Source organism: Myotis davidii, unplaced genomic scaffold (assembly GCF_000327345.1).
Source record: "Myotis davidii unplaced genomic scaffold, ASM32734v1 scaffold1, whole genome shotgun sequence".
NCBI classification, from domain to species: Eukaryota; Metazoa; Chordata; class Mammalia; order Chiroptera; family Vespertilionidae; genus Myotis; species Myotis davidii.
The window spans coordinates 2,843,486-2,866,557 of record NW_006294681.1 but is presented as its reverse complement, the minus strand read 5'-3'; the positions used below and the strand labels follow the sequence as shown (position 1 = coordinate 2,866,557).

Below are 23,072 nucleotides of genomic sequence, written 5' to 3'. Positions count from 1 at the left end.
TCCGTGTGCTGTGGGCTCCTTGCCTCCTCTCTTAATTTCCTTACCCAGGTGAACACTGCTCAGAAATGAGCAGTTGATCCATTTGGCAAGTGGCTCAGAATTAATCCATGGGGTGCTTTACAATCTTCATGAATAACGATCAGATCTGTGAAATCTCTTGAGCTGCACGGTGGAATCATCATTTTCAGAGCCAGCCCTCTTCTGTAATAAACATGTGAGCTGTTCACAGGGTTGTAGGGCTCTCCCATGAGGTCAGTCTGATGTTGTAGTGAGGACCTTGGGAGAAGTTTGTCTGTGGAAGGAAGAAGCAAGTCCATCTGCAGCTTCATCAGAAGCCACCTCCTCATTGCTAGGTCCACTGTGGTCTCATCGTACGCTCGCTGGTTGTCCATGGTCATGGGTATGGACTTTGGTGGAGCCGTATCACTAAGAGCCTCTCTCTCTCCTTTAAGTTTTCTCTCAGCTGCCAACCTTCCCTTCTCCTGCTGCTGTTCCCACCACATGAACATTAAGAGGTATTGCTATTTGTTTCTAATCTCCGAGATGCTGAAGTCTGGAGGGAAGGCAGAGACTTTGGGGGGTTGGACCCCGCTTTCTCTCACTCCATCATCAATGACTGCAGCCTCCTGGGGTTCTTTGGTGGCGCCTTTGCGTTTCAGGCCTTTCTCTCTGCTACTGCTGCTGGTCTTCTCCATGGTGCTTGCTCCTTGGCGTCTGTATGGACACGAGCCCTCATTTATTCACCTTGGTTAGGTCCCTGCCATTCGTTCTCCAAAACCCATCTAGCCTCTGCTTCACCCTGCAGGTCTCTAACCACTTCTGTTTTAATTCCTCTATTAATGACCGTCCTTAATCAGAAGCAACAGTGACGGACTCTGGCTGATGGATGTACCCTGCAACCCCCAGCATCTTTGGTGAGAGGACCTATCCCTGCAGTTCTCTAAGGTGCAGCACAGTTCCTGGTTACTATTTGCTAGAGATGGTCGGCATGCTTTAGGGACCTCCATCCACTTCTTTGACCAGAGTAGCCTTTGCTTCACTTCGTGGGGAGAACGGAAATGAGGATTCTCCTAATTGTTGAGATGATACACTGGTAACTGTGGGAGGGATTTGGGATTTCACAAAATCTCCTGGGAGAGGACTTTGGTCAAAACTCTATTTCTTCCCCAAAAGCTCCCTCTCTGCCCAGCCAGTGTTGCTCAGGTTTGAACAATATAGGTCCCTGGTTCCATCCCCGGTCAGGGCACAGGCCTGGGTTGCAGGCTCAGTCCTAGGAGGGGACCTGCAGGAGGCAGCTGAAGGCTGTCTCTCTCTCTCTCTCTCTCTCTCTCATTGATATTTCTACCTCTTTATCCCTCTCCCTTCCCTCCTCTCTAAAATCAATAAAAACATTTTTTTAAAAAGCTACCTCTCTGATGAGACTACACTGATGCCTTGGGCCCCAAGAGTAGCTGTTTCCTAAGGCCGCCAGTGACGCAGCCTGTAGAGAATGGCTTACAGAACATTGGCCCTCACCTCACCCAGGCTTTCTCGATGCTTTGATGGGGAGGTTGTCCTCGTGGGACACATGGTGAGGTCTGAGGGAATGTGTTTCGGTTATTCCACATTCCTCTCTCTCCAAAGTCCAAGTCTTCAGATTTCCTTCAACTACATTTTATCAGCTGATTTTTGGCATCTCAGTCGCACTCAGCAGACTGTCAGTCCCTAAATTTTGCATAAAAGACCTCATAAGGCTGCAAATGCGACTGGCAGGGTAGTTGGTCAGCCTGCAGGATGCAAGGTTGAGCTTGGCTTTTGGCTTCCTCAGGCGCACGGCTGCAAGAATGAGGTTACTGTCACAGGCATACAAGCCCCACATTTTCTAACCATGCTTTGGGCCAAGATCGTGCACATGTGTGCTTTCTTTAATTGTCCATCCCGTGTAGAGATACCCTCGCACCCTTTGAGCTTTCATTCCCCACAGCCTTCCTACCATGGTCTGGCAGCAGTCACACGTCCCCTGAAGCTCACCATGCATGAGCACTGTATTCAGAGAATCAGTTTGCTGCTGTGCCATAGGCCCTCACAGAATCTCATCTTTCCCTGCACTTTCTTTCTGCCATCTGCCCGGACGAGGCCTGCTAACCAATCCCAGGTTTCCCTCATTACCTCAAGGTCTGTTTCCTATAACCACCTCTGGTTCCCATTTCTCCATCTGTGAGCATTCTTAGTAGTAAGAGCAGAAACCCACTGTGATTGATTTAAACAGAAAAGAAACGCATTAAAGAGATATGAGGAATCTCGGAGAAATTCTAGGAGGGTGAGAGAAGAAGGAATAATACCCCCAAATTGCATCACAGGATCTATCCAATGAAGACCCCATGGCTACTGTCTCCCAGGATGCTCTGTTACCGTTCCCACCACTGACACCATCGGCCACAGTTCTAAGACACAAGAACCAGGACTGTTGAATGTGCATTCACAAGGGTCACTGTGCCAGAGGGAACGCCTTTATCTCCTGATGTGATGCACTGCGAAGGCTACGTTACCTCGGGAGTGTCTTCCCAATGACACAGGAGCTCAGGCAAATCATGAGAAAACATCTGGCAAAGCCATGTTGAGGAACAGTCTGCAAAATGACTGACCAGCCCTCTTCGGAAGTGTCAACGTCATGAAAGACAAGGAAAGATGGAGGAGGAGTCTTTCATTGGAAGAGATGAGGAGGCACGACAGCTAAATGCAATCTAGCCAATGGAATTACAGAGAAAGGCCAGAATGAAATAACTGGTGAAATCCAAACAAAGTCTGCAATGTAGCTAATGGAGCTGTACTAACATTAATTTCTTAGTTTTAAACATTGTATTGCGGGGATGTAAGGTGTTAACTTAGGGGAAGCTGTATGAGGGGTATACAACAACCCTGTGCTGTTTCAGCAGTTCATCTGTACATCTAAAATTATCTCAAAATGACCAGTTAAAACTAACCACCAAACAATATTATGCCCTCTAACCAAGGGCACATTTGAATGGAGGGAAAGTGCTATATTTTCTCCTCTCCATCTGCTGTTTCCCTGAGTTATCCCATCAGGGTTACCAGACATCAGTGATCAGCAGAGAGGAGGAAGGTGGCAGGTGGGAGGAGAAGAGAGAAATGGGCAAGAGCGGGTGGGGAGACCCCATGACAAGCTGGTGGGGAAGAGATTTGTAAGCAGGGCTTTGGGGTGCTTTAGATTCTGCCCCAAGGAGGACTATTTGCTTATGGGACGACTTTGGAGATCACAATTTATCAATCTGGGATCAGGAAGAAGAGCTAGTCTCTTATTTAGAAGCAATTTTCCTTCTAATTAGAATATCGTCCAATAGAAGTTTCTGTGGTGATGGCAACGCTCTATATCTGTCCTGTCCTGTCCTGTCCTGTCCTGTTGCCACTAGCCCATGTGGCTGTGGAGCACTTGAAATGGTGCGCGTGCAATGGACGAACAATGTTAAATGACTCACAGCTGTCGGATCACACAGAGAGTTCTAGTAATGAGCTCAAGTCTTTTTTTCCTGTTGGTCATGGCATGGACCAAGACAGGTAAAGAGACATCATTTTCAAGATGTCTGTGTATGCATGTAATCAACTACTTAAACCCAAAAGACAAGTGGAAATAAAGAGTAGCCAAGTGAATAGTTGTAGAATTGATACATCAGAAAATTGTGGGACTTCATAGCTGGAAGACACCTTAGAGTTTTCTGTTCCAACCTCCTAATTTTACCGCCAAGAAAGTTGGAGGCCATGAGGAGTATGTGATTTTTCCAGGCCAGAGGTAGGACTAGAAACAGGTCTCCCCACCCCATTCCAGGGCTGAGCAGGATTACATGTGGCCTCCTCACACATGGGGAACTAAAGATTCCATTTGCACCCCACTCATACTATGCTTGCTACATACTGATAAGTCAGGGATGCACCCCACCCCAGTCCTTTCTACCCGCCTCACTCCTCCCTAGCTACATCAAAGTATCCCAAAGCTGCTGTCTTTCAGCCACATGGCCTGACTTCTGGCCCCGAGGGAGGAAAAGAACTAAATAATAAACCCTCTGAGAGGATACGGAATCAAGGACACCAGAGAGCGTTCTCATAAATTGCCTCCCCATTACACTCTGAGTCTATTCACAATGGAGAACTCTAAATAAGATGAGGGAGAGGCTAATTCATTTCATAAACATCGCTTTAAATCTCTTCGTGTACCTGAGCCATGAAATTAATTACGACTGTGATGAAATGGAAAAAAAAAGAGAGTTGTTTAAATGAATATTACCAGAGCTACTTTCCTAAGCAGTTTATTTTTCAAAGATGAGTAGGTGACTTCATGAATCTAAATCTCCTTATGCAAAGGCAGAAGGTGGCAAATGACACTTCACTGGGTAATTCAGCGGAAAATAGATGCGATATTCTCATCACCAAAGGGTGTCCCTTTGTTCTTCTAAAACAACCAACAGAGTTTAAGTCACCCCCCACCCCCGCGGGGTGAACACTGGGAAAACCCACCCTCAATGGAAATAGGAAATTTGTAAGATATGTGTAACCACTTTTCAACAAGTTTGTGTGTGAGAGCTACTATGAAGATATTCTAGATCAGTGGTTCTCAACCTTCTGGCCCTTTAAATACAGTTCCTCATGTTGTGGTGACCCCCAACCATAAAGTTATTTTCGTTGCTACTTCATAACTGTAATGTTGCTACTGCTATGAATCGTAATGTAAATATCCGATATGCAGGATGGTCTTTGGCGACCCCTGTGAAAGGGTCGTTCGACCGCCAAAGGGGTTGTGACCCACAGGTTGAGAACCGCTGTTCTAGATGTTTTCTTTCTGGTGGTGAATTTGGGGTCCTTGACAAGCCCCATTTCTTGTCATTTCTCTCAGGAATGTAAAAAGGGCCAAAGCTTTCACCTGATTATACACAGAGATCATTCTACTAAGAAGTTTCACATTTTATACTCTTTCATTTGAATAAGAGCCCACTTTGGTGAAGATTCAAATCCACTTATTGACATTGAATGTTTTCCTTAATTTGCTCAAGGTCTTTCCTCATCAGGACTCTGGCGCCGATGGTGATGGACACATCCAGTGTGTGAATTAATTTCTGCTGACTGTAAGCACATACAAGCTCAACGGGACATCCTGAGCATTCAGTTCGGTCTTGGGATGCCCAGAGGAGAGTGGTGTTTGTCAATCACCAGCTATCGTGGACACCACATCAAGAGTTAAGGATGGGAAAGACAGTATCACAGCAGCAACTAATGTTTACTGTGTGCTGGGAACACAGTATTTTCTATGTGCTGGGAACTTTTCATCCATCACGTCTCATAATCCTCCAAGAAAGTATTACATCATCTTCATTGATGAGGAAATTGAGGCAGAGAGAAGGGAGATAACTTGTCACAGGGCGTATACCTACCAGGTGACAAAGTCAAGATTTGCATCCAGGTGTATCTGACTCCGGCGCTGAACTCAACCATCTTATTTGTTACCTTTTGGAGGAAGGAGGCATAGGGAGACTCAGAACCAGTGGTTAATAGGGGCCCGTGGCTTCTAGCAGATTATTTCTGCTCTTTTATGAATGTTTCTTGGCTCTACTCACCGTCCCACCCTCTAATTCCCCCAGTGTAGCTCCAGAAAGTTGCCTGGAATATTTGCCTTCAGTGACTTTCACTCCTTATTCATGCTCCTTCCTTTCCCCTCAACCTCACCCCCCACCCCTCCTCTGTGGTCTCAACTTTTATTTATTTATTATTGATTTTAGAGAGAGAGGGAGGGAGAGAGAAACATCAATGTGCTAGAGAAACATCACATTGGTTGGCTCCCATACGTGCCCTGACCGGAGATCGAACCTGAAACCTAGATATGTGTCCTGATCAGGAATCGAGCCCATGACCTTCCAGCACATGACCTTCCCGTGCCCAGGACAACACTCCAACCAACTGAGCCATCCGGCCAGGGCTGTGGTCTCAATTTTTCTAGGTCCTCCTGGGCCCTCTCAAGTCATATGGAGTCTCCATCCTGTCTGGGTTCAGAGTGTAAAGAGGGTGCTGAGTCAAGCTTCCTCCTTTGAGGTGAAGGCGGGCCCTCTGAGGAAACCCTCATTTCCAGTGAGTCTCCATGGGGGCATGTTCACTACCCTGCTTCCCCTTGGATGGGGCTCCTCAAAACCGCTTCAGGTCAGCGGGTCATGGAGGAAATGAGACCTGTGCTAGCGCTACCGTCAACTCTTCCTTTCCCCGGGAAAGCCAACCTCCACGTGGCCAACCTGTGACACTGTGAAGAATTGAGACGGATTTCAGAATTGCCCTCGAATGGACTTTCTGAAAATGCCTCCTTTAAGCTGTCCCAACATGTCCGGGGAAAGACCATCCAAGTGTATTTTCCAGATGGCTTTACCCGGCAGGTGATATTGGGGTGCTGATTTGCATTGTATGCAATTTGATGATGAGAATGGCCTGTGTTGGCAATAATATTACAGCCAAGCAGTCATATGTGCATTTGCCTAAGCGAGTTTGGCCATAAGCCCTCAGGCCAAAAAAATAAAATAAAATAAAAAACAAGATAAAGAGGCAGCACAATGATACAATAGTGCAGGAGGCAACGTCTGGGTGTCCACACACTGAGGGCAGCCCTGGAAGGCCAACGTGGGCGTCAGAAGTCTGTCATTCTCTCAGCGAGTCTCAGGCGCCACATGCCTTCGTGGTGTGAGCTGCCCGACTCTGGCAGGTAGAGAGGGTTCTCCCCAAGCTCCCACCGGTAACCCCACCCCATCCCAGGTGGTGCTATGCTGACGGAGCAGCGGTTTGTCCGGAAGCGAGGAAGATCTGACCGTATTGGACTCTGGGGCCACTCTCTCCCATGCGGCTGCTTCTGAAGGAATTCTCAAGGGCACTTTTGAAAACCTGTGGCTTTGCCCTGCGACTCTGCGAGGGGACTCCGCTGGGCGATAACGAGTGCGTCGGGTCCTGATAGTAACTCTCACCTGCTAAGAAGCAATTGTATCCCACGCTTCTGTCTGGCCGAGCACTGTGTTAGGCTCATGTAGTACAAGCCAGCAATAATGAGGGCGGGTCCCTCCACGCTGGACCCAATTATGCCATCGTCCTCGGGAGCAAGTGCCTGGCGCCGCTCACTCGGCAGGTGCCCCGTGGTGACGCCCCGCTGCATCAGAGAGGCTGGGCGGTAGAGGCTCGGCTCAGCCACAGGTTGGCTTCCCTTTGGGGCTGATGTTCCCACGTGGTGGTTCCTGCCACCGTCAGCTTCCCAAGTGCAGCAGAAGCAGCTTCTCTTTGCAGAGTCACGGTCACAGTCTGGACGCCCGCTCCACTGGCTCGCACTGACCGGGTGTGGGCCACAGGCGCCCCTCCCCAGTCCCTGTGGCCAGGTGATGTGATGCTCTGATTGTTATGGGAGAACGGAGAAGAACCAAGCGAAAGTGTCTCTAGAATTCTGGGCGAAGTCACACATGAAGTTTCCTGTGTTTATACCTTTTTACCCTCTTTGTCTGCCAAATATGGGGTTTTCCGGTCCCCTTTGCAAGTTCTTAAAGAGCCCCTGTGTGCTGGGGCTTTGAGACCTCCACCAAAGGCTTGGCCTGGCGCCAGCACTGATAACTTCGTCTGGGGACAGTTTAATGGCCTCTCTGAAATGGGAGTACAGTGGGGCCTTGACTTATGAGTGTCCTGACTAACAAGTTTTTTGAGATACCAGCTGTCTCTCCGCGGATTTTTTGCATTGAGTTGATAGAGTAATTTGAGTTAACGAGCTCCTTAACGATCTCGGTCTCGGAACGAATTAAACTCGTAAGTCAAGGCCCCACTGTAGTCTTATTTTCCTTATTATTTAAGCAAGCAAGCATCTACAGAAGCCAAAATGCAGGGTTAAAATTTCAAACAGCAGTTTTTATATAAGATGGATGCTTCATGATGGGGCCGGTCCCAGAGCTGGAGCTCAGGTAGAGTTGCTTCCTCCACAAAGCGACTAACAGCAGGAGTGACGTGCTCCCAGGAGAATCATGCTGCTGCTGCCTGGAAGAAAGGACCAGGATGTCCACAGGCAACCGCAACCGTGTCAGCTTCCCGGACCCTGTCACCCCACTTCCTGCTCCCGTCACTGCCGTCCAGCCTCTCTCCTCATCCTTCCCTCTACCTCACAGATGCTCTTGACTGGTGGTTTTTACTGTCTCCCAACTTCCACGCCTTCAGGCCTTCCATTGATCTTCTTCTCGGCGGCTCTTCCCGTGTCTGCTTACTCCAGAGTTCCTCTCTTCACGACTCACGCTCAGGTCCCTGAAAGTGGGTCTGGATCTGATAGGGTTCGGCAGCGTCCAGTGAGAGTGTGGGCACGTCAGGCCTCCTCGGAGCCACTCACCAGCCTGCAGCTGGGTTCCTCCAGGCGACCCTTCTCCCGGGACAGTGAACCCCAACACATGTGGTGTTGTCGATCAAGGGCCCATGCAGAAGGCGTCACCTCTGGCTTTGAGACAGCGATTTTCCTTTTCCTTTTCTGAAGACTGGAGGTTTACTCATACCCTTCTGTGGGGTGTGTGACTGGGTGGAAACTCTAGAAACCGACAATCTCAATGAGTAAAGGAAAATGGGTTTGATAAGAAAAGGTGAAAGAGGTCGCAAAAGGCTGAAAGGTGACCACGAGAGGTTTTTAGAAAAGCCAAGGGGAAGAAGGACACTGCTCAGCCGTTCCGCGTGTCCGGGGAGTGCCCAGCAGGCAGAGGGGTTTCAACAGCAAGACGCCACCTTCCTACCCACCCGGGGCGGTGCCGAGGGGGCTTCGCCAAGCTTTCTCAGCGCCTGTTTCTGATGCGGTGATGGAGTGGATGCCCGGCTACTTCAAGGTAGGCAGGGGGACTCACATCTATCACTCTGTCACTTGAGTTCTGAAATATAAGAGGACACGGGAAGCCCTCTGCTTCTTCGCGTTCATTTTAATAAAAGAGCCTTCAGTTTATCTACCATGCTGTCTTCCTTCCATCCTACTGTGATGACTCTGAAGTCCAAGGAGGGTGAGGCAGGCACAAAATTTAAGGAGGCCCTGCCTCTGGGGGGCCCACCCTGTGCTCACAGCAGCCTGAGGGCCAGCACCCCCTTAACTTCTGTGCCTGGCCCTCTTCACAGAAGCGTGGTGGCTTCATTTTCCTGAAAACAAAACTTTTTCATCGGTTGGATGCAATGAATTACTTTGTTCTGCTCTTTCTGACCCCGGTAGTGGACTCAAACAAAAAACGAAGACTTTTGTTTGTAAGTGTGTGAGACGGAGAAAGTAAAAGTTCAGTTTTCCTGAGTGTAAAAAAAGAAAATCTTACTTTCCTGTTAGCTCACTTAAAAAAAAAAATCCCTGTGGACCATCCAAACCCCTCCTCTCCGGCCGGGACCCGTCCCTGTGCCCGGGGCTGCCAGGTGGCCACCTGTGCTCGGAGCCCTTTCGTATCCGCAATCTGTTTCCTCTGGCCCCCGCGCCTCCAGACACCTCCTGTTCGCCGGTCTTCCTGATAATTGGCTGCAGCCTTTTCCATTTTCCCCTCTGGTAGGCTGGCAGGGTTGTGTGACTTAGCACTTTGGGAGCTCAGTTCTTCCAGATTTTTACATCCCCCCTCCACGGCCTTCAGGTCAATCGAAGGACCACCTGAGTACCCCATGCCGAGGAGGAGGGCTCCGCGGCTGTCGCCAACCTAGACCGAGCCAGGATGTTCTCCGATAACCTGGCGTCATTGCCTCCAGGCTGCCCGGCACAACCGACACACCGCCTGGTGTGCGGCTCTCCTCCGGCCACGAAAAAGTCCTAAAACAATCACTTCCCCCAAAACCATGGGGCCAGTTTGTCCTCATTCCCACACTGTCTGAGTGGCACTGAATTCAGTCAGTCCTTCTCCCACTTCCTAAGAGGCCTTACTTTTGAAGCGCTGAGTGTATGGGACCTCATACTAGTAAGCATGGAATTTCCGTGGAAAATATTCAGGCTTCTTGCCCCACTAGAAATAGTTATGTCCCATCAGGATGACTCTTCCTCAAACATGTATTTCGGGAGGGAAAAAGATCCCTAGAAACCTTGGCTTTGGGGGTGTCTATTTTCAAGACTATCTTGAAAGATAACTGTTTTTTGACTAATAAATATGAACCACGTACAAAATTATCAGATACTGGTGTTGCAACTCTGGTACAGGGTGTTGTGAAGAAATGAGCACTTTTCCTCTCTTGGGCTCACAATGTCCTGGGCTTTGCTGCAGTTTGTTTGTGTGTTTGTTTGAGTTAGTGTCAAGCTGGTGATGTCATCCAGGGCCTATTTGGCTGGTCAGGATGGTCCCCCAGGGGGTCCTACCATGGGAGGTCCCCAGTCTGGGCGTGGGCTTCTCGGGGCAACCAATGAGTAGTTAGGGCACCTGGGAGTGTTGGCTTAGAATTACCTTTGTTTAATCAACACCCACAAGAAACAGACATGTCAACCATAAGTCCAGTTAATTCCTATTTAAAGCAAAATATACCAACCAAATGGTCAAGAGTATGTACAACCCTGGTGGCTGCTGATGTCTGTCCATGAAGTCTCCTGCTCCATGCCCATCATAGGAAGGTACATCCCAGAGCATGTAAGCCACCCTCTTCCTCTTCTCCCCCAGCAATGTTGCAAAGAGAGTGACAATTTTTGGATCTAACTCCCTTTTAAAATATTCATCTATATCTATCTATCTATATCTATCTATCTCTATCTATCTAGATAGAGATAGATAGATATAGATAGATATTAATTGATTTCAGAGAGGAAGGGAGAGGGAGAGAGAGGTAGAAACATCGATGATGAGAGAGAATCATTGATTAACTGCCTCCTGCATACTCCCAACTGGGGATCAAGCCCAAAACCTGGGCACATGACCTCCCGGTTCATGGATCAACGCTCAACCATTGAGCCACACCAGCCAGGCTCCAGCTCCCTCTTTAGTCCCCACCTGATGATCTCAGCCTTGAGGCTGCTGCACGTCATTCACTCGGCATGCGTGGCCAAGCTCCTGTCTGGTGGCTTGATGTTACCTTCCTGAGAATGTAAGCTCCGCGCTGTGGGACTGGCGTTCTTAGATTTCTGGAAGCCGTGCATTCACTGACTGTCCCTTAGCGTCTGTCATTTCTACGCACAGCCGATCTCATCTCGGTTTTCCCCATGTCACAGGGGACCTTCCTGAAGGGCTGAGTCGGCCCTGATGTTGCCTCTGTGTTCAGACCATTTTTAAAACAACGGCACAAAAGAGAAGAAGTGATGGATGTATCTATGATACCAGAGCAAAATGAAGGTTCGCTTTGCCCACCTCTGCTGAAGGTCAACTGCATGTAAGTAAAACAACAAAGAAATATTACATCCCCCCACCACACACACACACACACACACACACACACACACACACACGATAGAGTGAGTGAACCAATGAAAATATAATTGTGTACTAAAAAAACACTGAAAGTGCGTAAAATCTCTCTCACCTATGTTTTCACCATCTAGTTTGGATGTTACAAAGTTCTCGTAAAAAAAATCTCACTGTGGTCTGAATATTTACATTAAAGAACCCTCTGATCAAAGGTAGATGATGTCTCATTTACGCTCTAAGGAACAAACAGCAAATGCGTCTCAGTGCCAGTCTGTGTGGGTAGGCTTTGCTTGCTAACACTCTCACAGGAGGCGGAGATGATTGATAATAGGACCAAGTCTAGGTTGTTTCTCTGGAGCTCACCTTCTCACCCCCACCCCCAAGCATCAGTCGGCTTTCTTTCACTACTATGAAGACTCAAAGCAAAAAAAAAAAAAGTAGTACCGATGAGTCAGAATGCTCTCCTAGCTGGAAAACCACCATTGGAGGGGCCAGGAAATGACAATTGCAGCCTCCTGTGGTCCCTGAGTTATAAACCACACCCAGTGCCCTGTGAACCCAGGGAACCGCATATATTTCAGGAAAGAAACCCCTCCCCCTGGCGTGGTTGTGTTTTGTCCCATGTGACTCTAATCCCTGTCTTTTCCTGAAGAGCATCCATGATTCCAGGAAACGGAAGGCTTCAGTTCTCTGAGGGGCAGCTCCTCCGTGGGCGTATACAGGCCTCCACTGGAACCCCATTTTCCTGGAACCCGTTTCCTGGGTAGGACGTGGAGGTTTAGCTAAGCTGTGAAAGCAACACAAAGATAAGACCCATGACGTTTTCATTGTTGCAAAAAAAAAAAGCTGTCTGCTTACTATTCGCAGAAACAGTGAATCATTGATTTTGAAGGGACTCGGTCAATGTAAGGGTGAGCACAGTCCCTCCTTTTTTATTTGAATTTTACCTTTCCCTTGGGTGGGGGCTGCTTATGAGTCAACTATTCAAAGATGTAGAGGTACTGGAAGAATATGTCATGGGGTTTGTGGCTTCGTTTGGCTTCTACTCTTGTGCAATAAAACCACGTCTGCTGGTTTCCTTAGGTAAGAGCAGAAACGACCAGCTGGAATGCCCATCTGCCCATACATAGTTTAAATGCGCAAATACTTTGAAACATTTAAAAGATCAGAAGTAGTGGGAAACATTACCTCTGCAGTCCCAGGATATTTCATGTTAACCTGTGTGGCTGGAATAAGTGTGCAAGCTGATGTATTCATCTCAGAGGCTCTTGGACACATGACCCTGATGTACATTTAAATTGTTCACATGGTAAATTCATTTGCAATAGACTCCAGTTTGATTTTAACATTTCTTCACGATCCTGTGTGAATGTCATTCTGGTTTTGGTTTCAAAATAGTACCTATCTCTGAAAGTGCTTCTGTATTTATTAATTTAACAACTATTGTTGCTTGTCCCAGAAGCACCAGGCCTCAAAGACGGAGTGGAGAACAACACAGAATGCGTGTTCCTGTTCTGCTGGCTCTTTTGGCTCAGAGAGGAAAATGAAAAAGTAAGCAAACAAAAAATAAGTTATTTTACATGATGTTAATTCCTGTGGAAAAATAATAATAATTAAAAAAAAAAAGTGCTAGGGTGATCTGACCGGTTCGAAGGAAGATATCCCTGATGTGGAAACATTTAAGCGGAAGAATGAAAAAAATTAGCCAGGCAAAGGCGCAGGGTATTCAAGGCAGAGGGAGAAGCATGTGCAAAGACCCTGAGGCCGAAGGTCTCTGGTAAAGCATGAGCTCCTGAGTCATGGTTGGAGGACAGCGATGTGGGCTGCTGGGGTAAACAGCACTGGGCTGGTCCAGGTGGTGCTAGCTTGTCGGCCAAGGGAAGCAGCTGGAGTTTTCCTCAGCACTTTGGGAAGCCATTTGAGGACTTTAACCAAAAGCAGGACTTGGTTTCCATTTTATTTATTTTTAAATATATTTTATTGATTTTTTTACAGAAGGGAAGGGAGATGGATAGAGAGTCAGAAACATCGATGAGAGAGAAACATCGATCAGCCGCCTCCTGCACACCTCCCCCCTGGGGATGTGCCCGCAACCAAGGTACATGCCCTTGACCGGAATCGAACCCGGGACCCTTCAGTCCACAGGCAGACACTCCATCCACTGAGCCAAACCAGCTAGGGCTCCATTTTAAAAAGAGCTTTCTGGCTACTTGCTGAGAGGAGGTAGGGAAGAAGAAGTGGAAGCCCCAGCTTCTTTTGTACAGATTAAATGAGATAATAAATGCTTAGCATTTGGTGCAATCCTTGACACATAATAATTACCCAATTCATGGTAGGGATTATTATTAATGATTATTACCAATATTGGTCACAATAATACCTCAGTTTGGCATTGTACCTGATGGTATAAATTCAACATGTACATCTGAAATTAAGTGTCCTCTCTGATTTCATTCAGTATAATGTAAAAAAAAAATTAGCTCAGGAGTTGGGAAGTGAGTTTGTTGGCCTAGCTGGGACTCAAGCATAACACCAGTTTTGATTCCTAAATTGTTTACTGTATTATTGTCCATATAGTAAGTTGTATCTGTTGAATGCAAACTTAAAAAAAATTTAACTTATTTATTTTTAATCCTAGCCTGAGGTTATATTTCTATTGATTTTTAAAGAGAGAAGAAGAGAGGGAGGCAGGGAGGAAGGGAGAGAGAGAGAGAGAGAGAAACATTGATGCGAGAGAGAAACTTCAATCGATTGCCTCTTGTACTTGCCCTGACCAGGATCAAACCTGCAACCTCTCAGTTCATTGGAACAACTCTCAACCAATTGAGCCACACCGGCCAGGGCGGGTGCAAACTTGTTAATGAGCAAGTGTGTGAAATATTTTCCCCACTAACTGGATTAGTATACCAATCTATGAAAGAAGACACTTTTCCCCAATTATAGTTGACATTTAATATTAAATTGGTTTCAGGTGTACAGCATAGTGGTTAGAAATTTAAGAAGACACTCTGGAAAATACTTTATTTTCCAGAAATCATCACATTTTCTTCGTGAGATTTACTTCTGACCCAACCAAGAATATATGTAGAGAGAATGTGTGTCTGCAAATTAGCAATTACTAAATCTCAAGCTTTGGGAAAGGGTCTTTATTGGCCATAGAAAACCAGAGCATCTGTACCCATTCTCCCCTGTCTCGGTCGGCATTGAGCACCTAATCACAGCTCCTCAACCTCCAGGCACTAGGGTAGAACTGACAACTGCTGGGGAACTCTGTGCCCTCTCCCGGGCCCCTCTATGCCTCAGTTTACTCATCTATCAAATGGTTGTAATACTCGTGTTGTCCTTTTAGGGCTGTGAGGATAAAGGGAGGGAATTCATTCAAGTGTATTCATAGTGTCCGACATACAGAGAGCTCAACAACGATTGTTAACTGGGGAATTATTATTGTTATTCAAAGACCAGAGTACCCACTCTCCTTTATTTGACCCTTGTAATTCCAGATAAAAAGATACTTTTGGTATTTGGTAAAAACTGCTTTGCTTATCAGAAAACTTTAGTGTGAGGACTTTTGCTATTTTATCTGTGACCCTAATCTGACCCTGGAGCCAGGATAAGACCTGGGAGAGACCCCACCCCCCACCCCCCACGCCCCAGCTGTCCAATCTCAAGTCACAGCCTCACAGCTCTGAGAGGTGGCCCTCCAAGGCTGCTGGAAATTACACTGGTAACCTGGGAGTTTGATAAGCCATGGGTCTGGGGTTTCAATTCCCTCTGCCCTCGGCCTCTCTAACTGGCAGTAATTATCTTGGTAATGCTCTAATGCTAAGTAATGATGCTGCTAATGCACGCTGCATTTTCACGCACAGGTGCCAGCTGTTACCTCGCTGGGGCAGCTGACCGCCTGGTGCACACTTGGGCACAGTCACTGGGCCCAGCCCCTGCCCGCAGCAATAAAACAAAGACCGCCCAGCCTTCAGCCTGTCCGCCTGCCCGGCCTGTCCCCCTGGGTCTGAAGGAGGCCCTCCTCCCTCCCTTCCCAGCCCCCTCGGCCCTCCCTCTCCTCTAGTCCCTTCCCCTCACTGCCCTCCCTCCCACTGGTGGTTTCTTCCTGCGACAGAAATCCAGGAAACCCCCCCCCCACACTTCCTCTACCCACGATTTTCTCCAGGGCCTGACTCACACAATCCAGCTTGGTTTGGAGTTCCCTTTTCCCTGTCCCATGAGAAACCCTGACTCTCCCATTCATTTCTGGGAGTACCGGCTGGCCTGATAAGGTTGCTTATTTTTGAGTCCCATAATTGACCTTTCATCATCATTAAAAAAAAAAAAAAGAGGCATATTGAAGACAAATGACCAAAGAACAAATGTGAGGCTGTTGGCTTCACACACACACACACACACACACACACACACACACACAAAGACCCTTTACACACTGGCCCACAGAACAGCCTCCAGCACACACATCTGCCAATGAGTCCGTTTTCAGTAACTTTAATCTCTTATAATTCATTGTTTCTGCGGTGCCGGTTACAGTCGCTCAGAGGGCGGAACAGCAGGCCAATTTGGCACACAAACAAATTTAAATGTGAACCGAGGGGGTTGCCCACCTTATGATGAGGGGTTGACTAGCTGCCAAAAACAAAACAAAACAAAAACAAAACAATAGGTGGGGTTGATGAGGGCCGGGGACAGGAGTTGCCATTTCTAAATCGGGTGGGGGCTCCTCTAATCTTGACAGCGCGAATAATAGGGGGTCACAGCACATCTGCTCCGGAGGCAGACAAAGAGCAAGGTGGGGCCTGGCGGCCTGTGGGCGAGCTTGGGCGCCCGAGGAGGGGCCCGGGGTGTGCGCGCCCGCAGCAGCCCCCGTGCATCATTTAACCTTGACTTCTCCCTCCTCGCATCTGGTGCAGGCGGGCAGAAAGCCGGTCCAGATGGGCATCCTGAGTGTGACCACTCCGCCCGCCTCCACCACGCTCTCCTGCAGATGTCGCCCGCGGCTGGGGGTGGGGGGGTGGGGTGGGGAGGAGGGAGGACCACACCACCCACGAAGCCCCACACCCTGGGCGCCCAGGGATGCTGGGCACAATGCAAACCTTCCCCGCATGCCCCTGCTGTACCCTGGCTGGGCCCAGCTGGGACCTGAGCACCCAGGCCATTGCTGGGTGCTCCTGCGGGAGTCCCTGGGAACAGTGATAACCCTGCACTGACCAGCGAGGGTTACGGTGTCCCCACAGCTGGCATATCCAGCAGCACTGAGCTCTGAGGTGTCCTGGGGACCCCGGGACACAGTGTGGCCGTGCAGGGCAAGTCCATGGAGACAGACGACGCAGTGACAGGCTGGAGGCGGCTGGAGGGATCCATAATTTATGATGTTGTTCTTAGCAGTTGGGTTTGGGATTTCACAGGCCTTGTCTGTTCCCTTCCCATTTGTTGCTTCCATCCTGTGAGAGAAGGCTCCTCCTCCTCCCTTCCCGAGACAGTGGCAGTGTCTTCCTGAATTAATTGGAAAAATAAGTGGGTTTCTACTTGAGATTGCTGAGGGGGCTGCGGGGACACAGGCCAGGGAGGGGCTGAGAGAGAGTGCTTTGTCCGAGGGATACCTTCCACTAATCTTACCCAAACTGTAGAGAAAAAGAACTCTATTCCCAGAGAATTGGGGTGGGAGGGTTGGGCTGCGAGTGAGGACAGATCTGCCCCTGCCACCATCCATCATTTTCCTCACTTAGAAATGAACCGCGTGGCCCTCGGTGATTTCTGTGAGCTCAGCAGGCCCTCCAAAAATGATGACGTAGGTGGAAGGAAGGGAAGGGTTCATTGCTCCTCCTTGCAAGGAGCCAGGACACCTTGAGGGACCCTTTGGCAAAGGATGCTCTTGCCCTAGGAAGTTCCTGTAATTATTGTGGTGATTGGGGGAAGATTGATGGACTGTATCAAGTTTTTGTGCAATAAGTGAGTAAGTGATGGGAACCATAAAGGACCCCAAACTAGGCTGGGGGAAGTTTTTCTCTTGTTCTGTTTCCTTTTTCTTTTCTTGAAAAGAAATTTATTCTAAGAGCCTTCTTTTTCTCTTTAGGGCTCAGTGTTGCTCAGGGTGCGTCTGTGGCAAATGCTTGCTGAGGCGGGAGCGGGTAGACGTGGGTGGACTTGACTAGGAAGAAAGAGGCCTGAAGTGGTCACCTCCAGCCCAGTGGCCCATGCCACCCGGGGCCGAGGAGGGAGCAGGCCAGGCCGGGGGTGACCTGCGAACCCCAGAGCCCGCAGCCCCTGCAGGTGGCCGGGTCGTTTTTGTGGTTTACAAATGACCACGTCAGGTTGAAGCCACAGTCGCTGTGGTTACAGGCAACCGTGATTACTCACACAGTTAGTGACCCAGTTATGGCACACCCTCTTTAAAGGGACATCACTCAACATCTTCCTACTCGATTTCAGAAACGTTCCGCGTAGACCAGGAAGATGAAGAGTGCGCGGGGCGGGGGATGGTGGCCCAGGGCATGTGTGCGCTGTGCCAGGAGTCTGGTTTTCTTAAAAGCAGCAGATCCGGGGTGTGCCTTTGGAGGCACGTAGAGCTTCACTGAGCTCTGACCGAGGCTGCTCTCCCGGTTCAGTTCGGGGATGGCCTTTTTGGAAGGGGGTGTGGGAGAGAGAGGGCGCGAGCGCCGCCGAGGTACCTGGGCGCTCTGACTTGGCCTGTCTGTGCGTGGCCATCTGCAAAATGAAAGTGGGGAGGCAGGAAGGGGAAGAAGAACCCGGCCTAGGGAGGCTCGTGTGGGTTTTTACCTTTTAAAAATAGCATTTCTTTTTACCACAATGGCACAGGAACCCAGCAATAGTAAACAAATTAGTTTAGGTTCTTTTATCTGAAAAGTAAGTAGAGCAAGTCTTTCTCTGACTCTCTCTCTCTCTCTCTCTCTCTCTCTCTCTGTAAAAAATCAATAAAATATATTAAAAAAAAATCCCCCCCCCCCCCCCAAAGAGGAAATGCTAAACAAAATCCCCCTCTTCTAAAAGGCTTCTTGGCTGCTGAGTGTGTGTCCAGGAACAAGTAGTCTTTTATTCAAATGGTCTCCAGAAGTTCAGAAGCAAAAAGTGTCCAGCGTCTGGTGCCCCACCATCCAGGCTCCGGCGGATAGTGCAGCTTTTCTGTCCCGAATCTGTGATCTGCTATCACAGTCCTTTAATTCCTCCGAACAGAAGGCTCTTTGGGAGAAGAAAGCTGGGGGGTGGGGAGCAACATTAGAATCAGTCTCTCCACAGCCCCCCACCCCCATTACCCACCCCCACCCACACTTTTGGCTGTTTTTTCCAGTGGGCAAGTAGTGCTTGAGTTCTTCTGATCTTCCCGGCATCTCACTGAGGTGAGGCAGGGAAGGGTTAACTTGCCAGGGCAGGTCTCCCTGCTGGCCTGTTTCACTGGGTGGAGCAGCTGGCCAGGCACCACCTAGGAACTGTTCGCAAAAAGGAGACGCCCTCCTCCTGATGCCCTTTTATCTCCTTTGGAGATTTTTCTTTACAGCGTGTTTTATACAATCTTCAGAGATGAGCGTCTTTTTAAAGTCCTAGGTCCCCTTTAACCTTTGGGAGTTTGCAGCCGTTCCAGACATTCCAGAGGTAGCATCCAGTGAGACGAAAGGGAAGAGGCAAATAATTAGGGAGAAGGTGGACAATCATCAGAGAGCTGGGCAACGATAATTATTTGTAACTAAATCTTGATTGCTTATAAGCAGTTTTCAACATCCGGTCACTTGTTGTGAGTGGACGCTTCAATGCAAATGAATTGAATTTGTCGCACTTTTACTGAGCGGCCTCGGTATGGGCCCGTTGCTTCTCGAGGTGCCGAGGACACGGGTAGGAGTAAGACACCCAAGGCCACGTGCTCCTGGAGTTCATATTCTAGGCAGGAAGGGAGCTAATAAGTCATTTTTAAAATAATTTTGGAAGAGGGATTTGTGCTTTGAATAGAATAACACAGGGCAGAGAGAAGGCCTCTCGGAGGAGCTGACATTTGAGCTGAGATTAGAAGCGAAGGGAAGGCAGCCGTGGAAGGCAGCTCCCTGGGGGAGGCAATCTGAGGCTGGCATGAGCTGCTTGAGTTCAGAGACAGGAAGAAGCTGCACCACAGGGTTGAGGGCAGGCAGGGTGGAGAGGAGGCTCAGGGTTCCTTCATTTTCAGATTCGTCCATGCTCTCCAGGGTAGGTGATTTGTACAACTCCAGGGGGCGCTGCCCTAACTGCCAGTCTGCACGCTACCAGCATCTGCTCTGGCTGACTTCCCCCATGCAAACCAGCAAAACAGCTGAGAGGCCAGACTCGGTCCCTTTATCTACAGATCTTCCTTGACTTGACTTGAAAGCCAGCAATGCTGATTGAAAGCAGAAGACACAGCTATTGTAGGGGGAATACGATGTCCGAGGTGGGGGGTGGGGAAGTAGAGAGGCGTGAGTCTGTGGAGTTGGCCAACTGGTGGGCACAGGCTGGGGTTACATAGTTCTGAGGTGAGAGATCAATGACACAAAGCAGAACCAATAGTGCCCCCCCCTCCCCCCAGGAGGGACTTGTGCCCAGCAGAAGTGACCTCTCAGGCCTGGGGTGGCCTTCATTTCCCCTCTTCCTTTCCCTCTAACTGTACCCATCTCAGGGCCCCCGCATCCAGGCCACAGATCAGCCTCACATTTCTCCCAGGAGGCCTGGGGCGTCCCTCACTCACTCTCTCTGTCTGTCACAGCCTCCAGGGTGTGAGGTGACAGAGTTGATTATTTGCTCTGAGTTTCCTAGGAAAAGAGCCCCCCTCCTCTTCCTGCCTCCCTCTTTCCTAAATTTAGATTTTTGATGGGTAGGGGTTTTCCAGTTTGGGGGTAGACCATGAGTAAGAAGGAGAATAATTAAGGGAATATTAAATGAGGCAGTAGGGGTGTGATGATACCCCTGACTTTCATCCCCAGGCCCCTGAGTTTGGGAAAGAGAATTGTTTTCACTTGTAAGCAAATTCACACAATGGACTTTTTCGGGTTTTTACATTTTCTCTGGGGTCTCTCACGTGGCTGGGCTGCCCACACCCCATTCCTCTCAGGACCTCCGGGGAGTTTCACCACAGGCCTCTGGGAAGTGGATGCGGGTTCTCCATCTCTGCTCTGGCCGCTCTCACTGGCCCTGCGGCCGTGGAAAAGCATCCAGAATGGCCACCCTGGGCTGCATCGCCCTCGCCCTCGGCAGGGAGAAGGCTCTGCAGCAGCCTCCCCGGCTCAGGCCCAGCAGAGGCAGCAGCTGAGTGAGCAGAAGCGGGGGCCTGGGCTCCTTCTCTCACAGGCTCTCCCTGACCTGGCCACACTCAATCAGAAGAGTCTCCCTCCAGCTTCCTATCTCGTTCCACTTTCATTCTCTTCCAGAACACAGATTCCTGCTTTGTTTTGTCAAGCTACCCAGAGTCATAGCAAACTGATTCAGATCCTAGTCCATCTTTCCCTTCATCTCCCAAGATCCAGCTCCGGCTTCGAAGACAGTGGGCTTCATTCTAACTGTGCCTTTTGCTGGCCATACGCCCCTGATGGGTTCTATGATTTCTCGGAGGGTCAGTTCATTTGTCAAATGAGGATGGTGAATTAAAGGAGACCCCTGATGAAGAGTTCCTCGAAACATGCCCAACCCACGGGAAGGGCTCAAATCAAGAGACCTGCATTGAATATCGTGAAGCAACCCTTTAAACTCCCTCCTGCCCTGGCTTTTGTAACCTCACACTACGTCCAGGTGACCTCTGATCTCAGCCTTCTTCTCTGTCTCCCTGAAGTTCTCATCCCTGTCTTCTCTGCTCCCTTTGATCTAACTGGGGAGTTCCCGTTGGCCTGTACGTGGCTCACCTGGTACAATCTCCCTCATCCATTCTGCAGCTCTCAGCTCTGCCTGGGTCATTCCAAATGGTCGCCCCCAGCCCTCACCTCTCTGCAGCTGACTTCCTGTGACTCTAAGCTCCACGGGGACTTCTCAGATCATCACAAACCCGGTCGAACACCCAATTTATCACCTTCCCTCGAGATCAGAAATCCTCTCCCCACCTCCAAATGTCTGATTCTATTCTTGGAGCTACTGGGGTCCCGTCTTCTCCCGAGCACCCTTCCTCTCACCACTGCCGCCATCTTCGTTCAGTGTGTCCTTGTCATATAATGATTTGCTTCCCAAGACCCTCATATGCACCTGGTTCCTGAGTCTAGATGTTCTAGTTGCTACCTAACCTGTCCCTGCCCCCAAGCTCCAAGTTCCCTCTGATCTGTTCCACAGTCGACTCAGCGGCCCCATAGGCAGCCTGTGGGAGAGAGATGACAGTCCGTCTGGTCTCTTATCTCAGCCTCATTGTGTGTGAACTTGATTTCCTCACCTGAGTCACATGCTCCTGCACTGGTGTAGTGGAGATTTTTGCCTTATATCCACCCTGAGTTTGATGTTAGGAGGAGGGATTTCTAGAAAGGCCTGTGAGGTTTGATTTGCATGAAGATCCAAGAGGGTCCAGGGCCAGGACTCCCTGTAAGGGCCAAGGTAGTCAGAGTGTAATCAGAGAAATGAGAGGAAAAGCCTAAGCAGTGCTCGGCAAACTGCGGCCCCCTTGAGTGTGGCTCTTCCACAAAATATCACGTGCGGGTGCGCACGTACAGTGCTATTGAAACTTCGTGGCTACACTCAACGGGCCAAAGAGCCGCATGTGGCTCGCGAGCCGCAGTTTGCCGACCACGGGCCTAGTGCAAAAAGGGAGGAGACATTTCAGATGCACTAATAATAGTAACGGTTAATATGACCATTCATGTTGTTCTCTAGCCTCATCGCCCACCTTCCCTTTCAGGACTTGTAGCAGATCCTTGAGAAGGGTAAGCTATAGCAAAACACATGGAAGAGCTGGTTCACAAAAGTACCCGTGTGGTATGAGCATGAGAACACATGCATTCATCCCTGCAATACTTCCTAAGCATGCACTGTGGGCTCAGCAGGGGGAATATGCCTACACGGAGTTCACAGTCCAGCAGGGGAGACAATCACGCAAACAAGGAACGACCAGGAGGATCAGCACATGTTGTGGGCAGGCAGGTCCAGAAGGTCACAGGACCACATACTGGGGATACCTCACCTCCAGCTGAGAGGCAGATGAGGCTTTGCGAGGACACGGGGGGGCTCAGAGACGAGAGGAGAGCAGGAGTCAGCCAGGTGGAGGAGGAGTTCCACGCAGAGGGGAACAGGGTACACAAAAGTCCTGCAGGCGGAGAAGCACGGCCTTTTGAGGAACTGAAAGAGGCTCAGCCTGGGCAGAGTGCGGGCAGGATGCTGAGAGGCAGGACTGGCGAGGGTACAATGAGCACGGCATTGTAGATGGTACGCATGAGCTTTGATTTTACCCTAAAAGGCAAAGGAAAGCCATGGGAGGGTTTTAGATGCTGGTGTGTATGTGTGTGTGTGTGTGTGTGTGTGTGTGTGTGTGTGTGTAAGGGTCAGACGTGAGTATTAGAAGGGTAGTCGAGAAGCAAGGCTGAGACAGGGAGACCAGGTAGGAGGTTGCTGCACATACCAAATGTGAGGTGACGGAGCCCAGACCAGGGCAGGGAAGTGGAGGGGCAGAGACATGGACGGATTTGAGCAATAGCTGAGAAGTCTTGTAAGAGTCTGCATGTGGGAGGAGAAGCCGAGGGGAAGGTGGAGGATAAAACTCCTAAGTTTCTGACC

General features: G+C 49.3%; 1 pseudogene; it reads right to left on the bottom strand.

Annotated features, from left to right (window-relative positions):
• Positions 1–695, bottom strand: part of LOC102769628 — a 4,781-nt pseudogene extending 4,086 nt beyond the window's left edge.
• Positions 696–23,072: the final 22,377 nt, after the last annotated feature.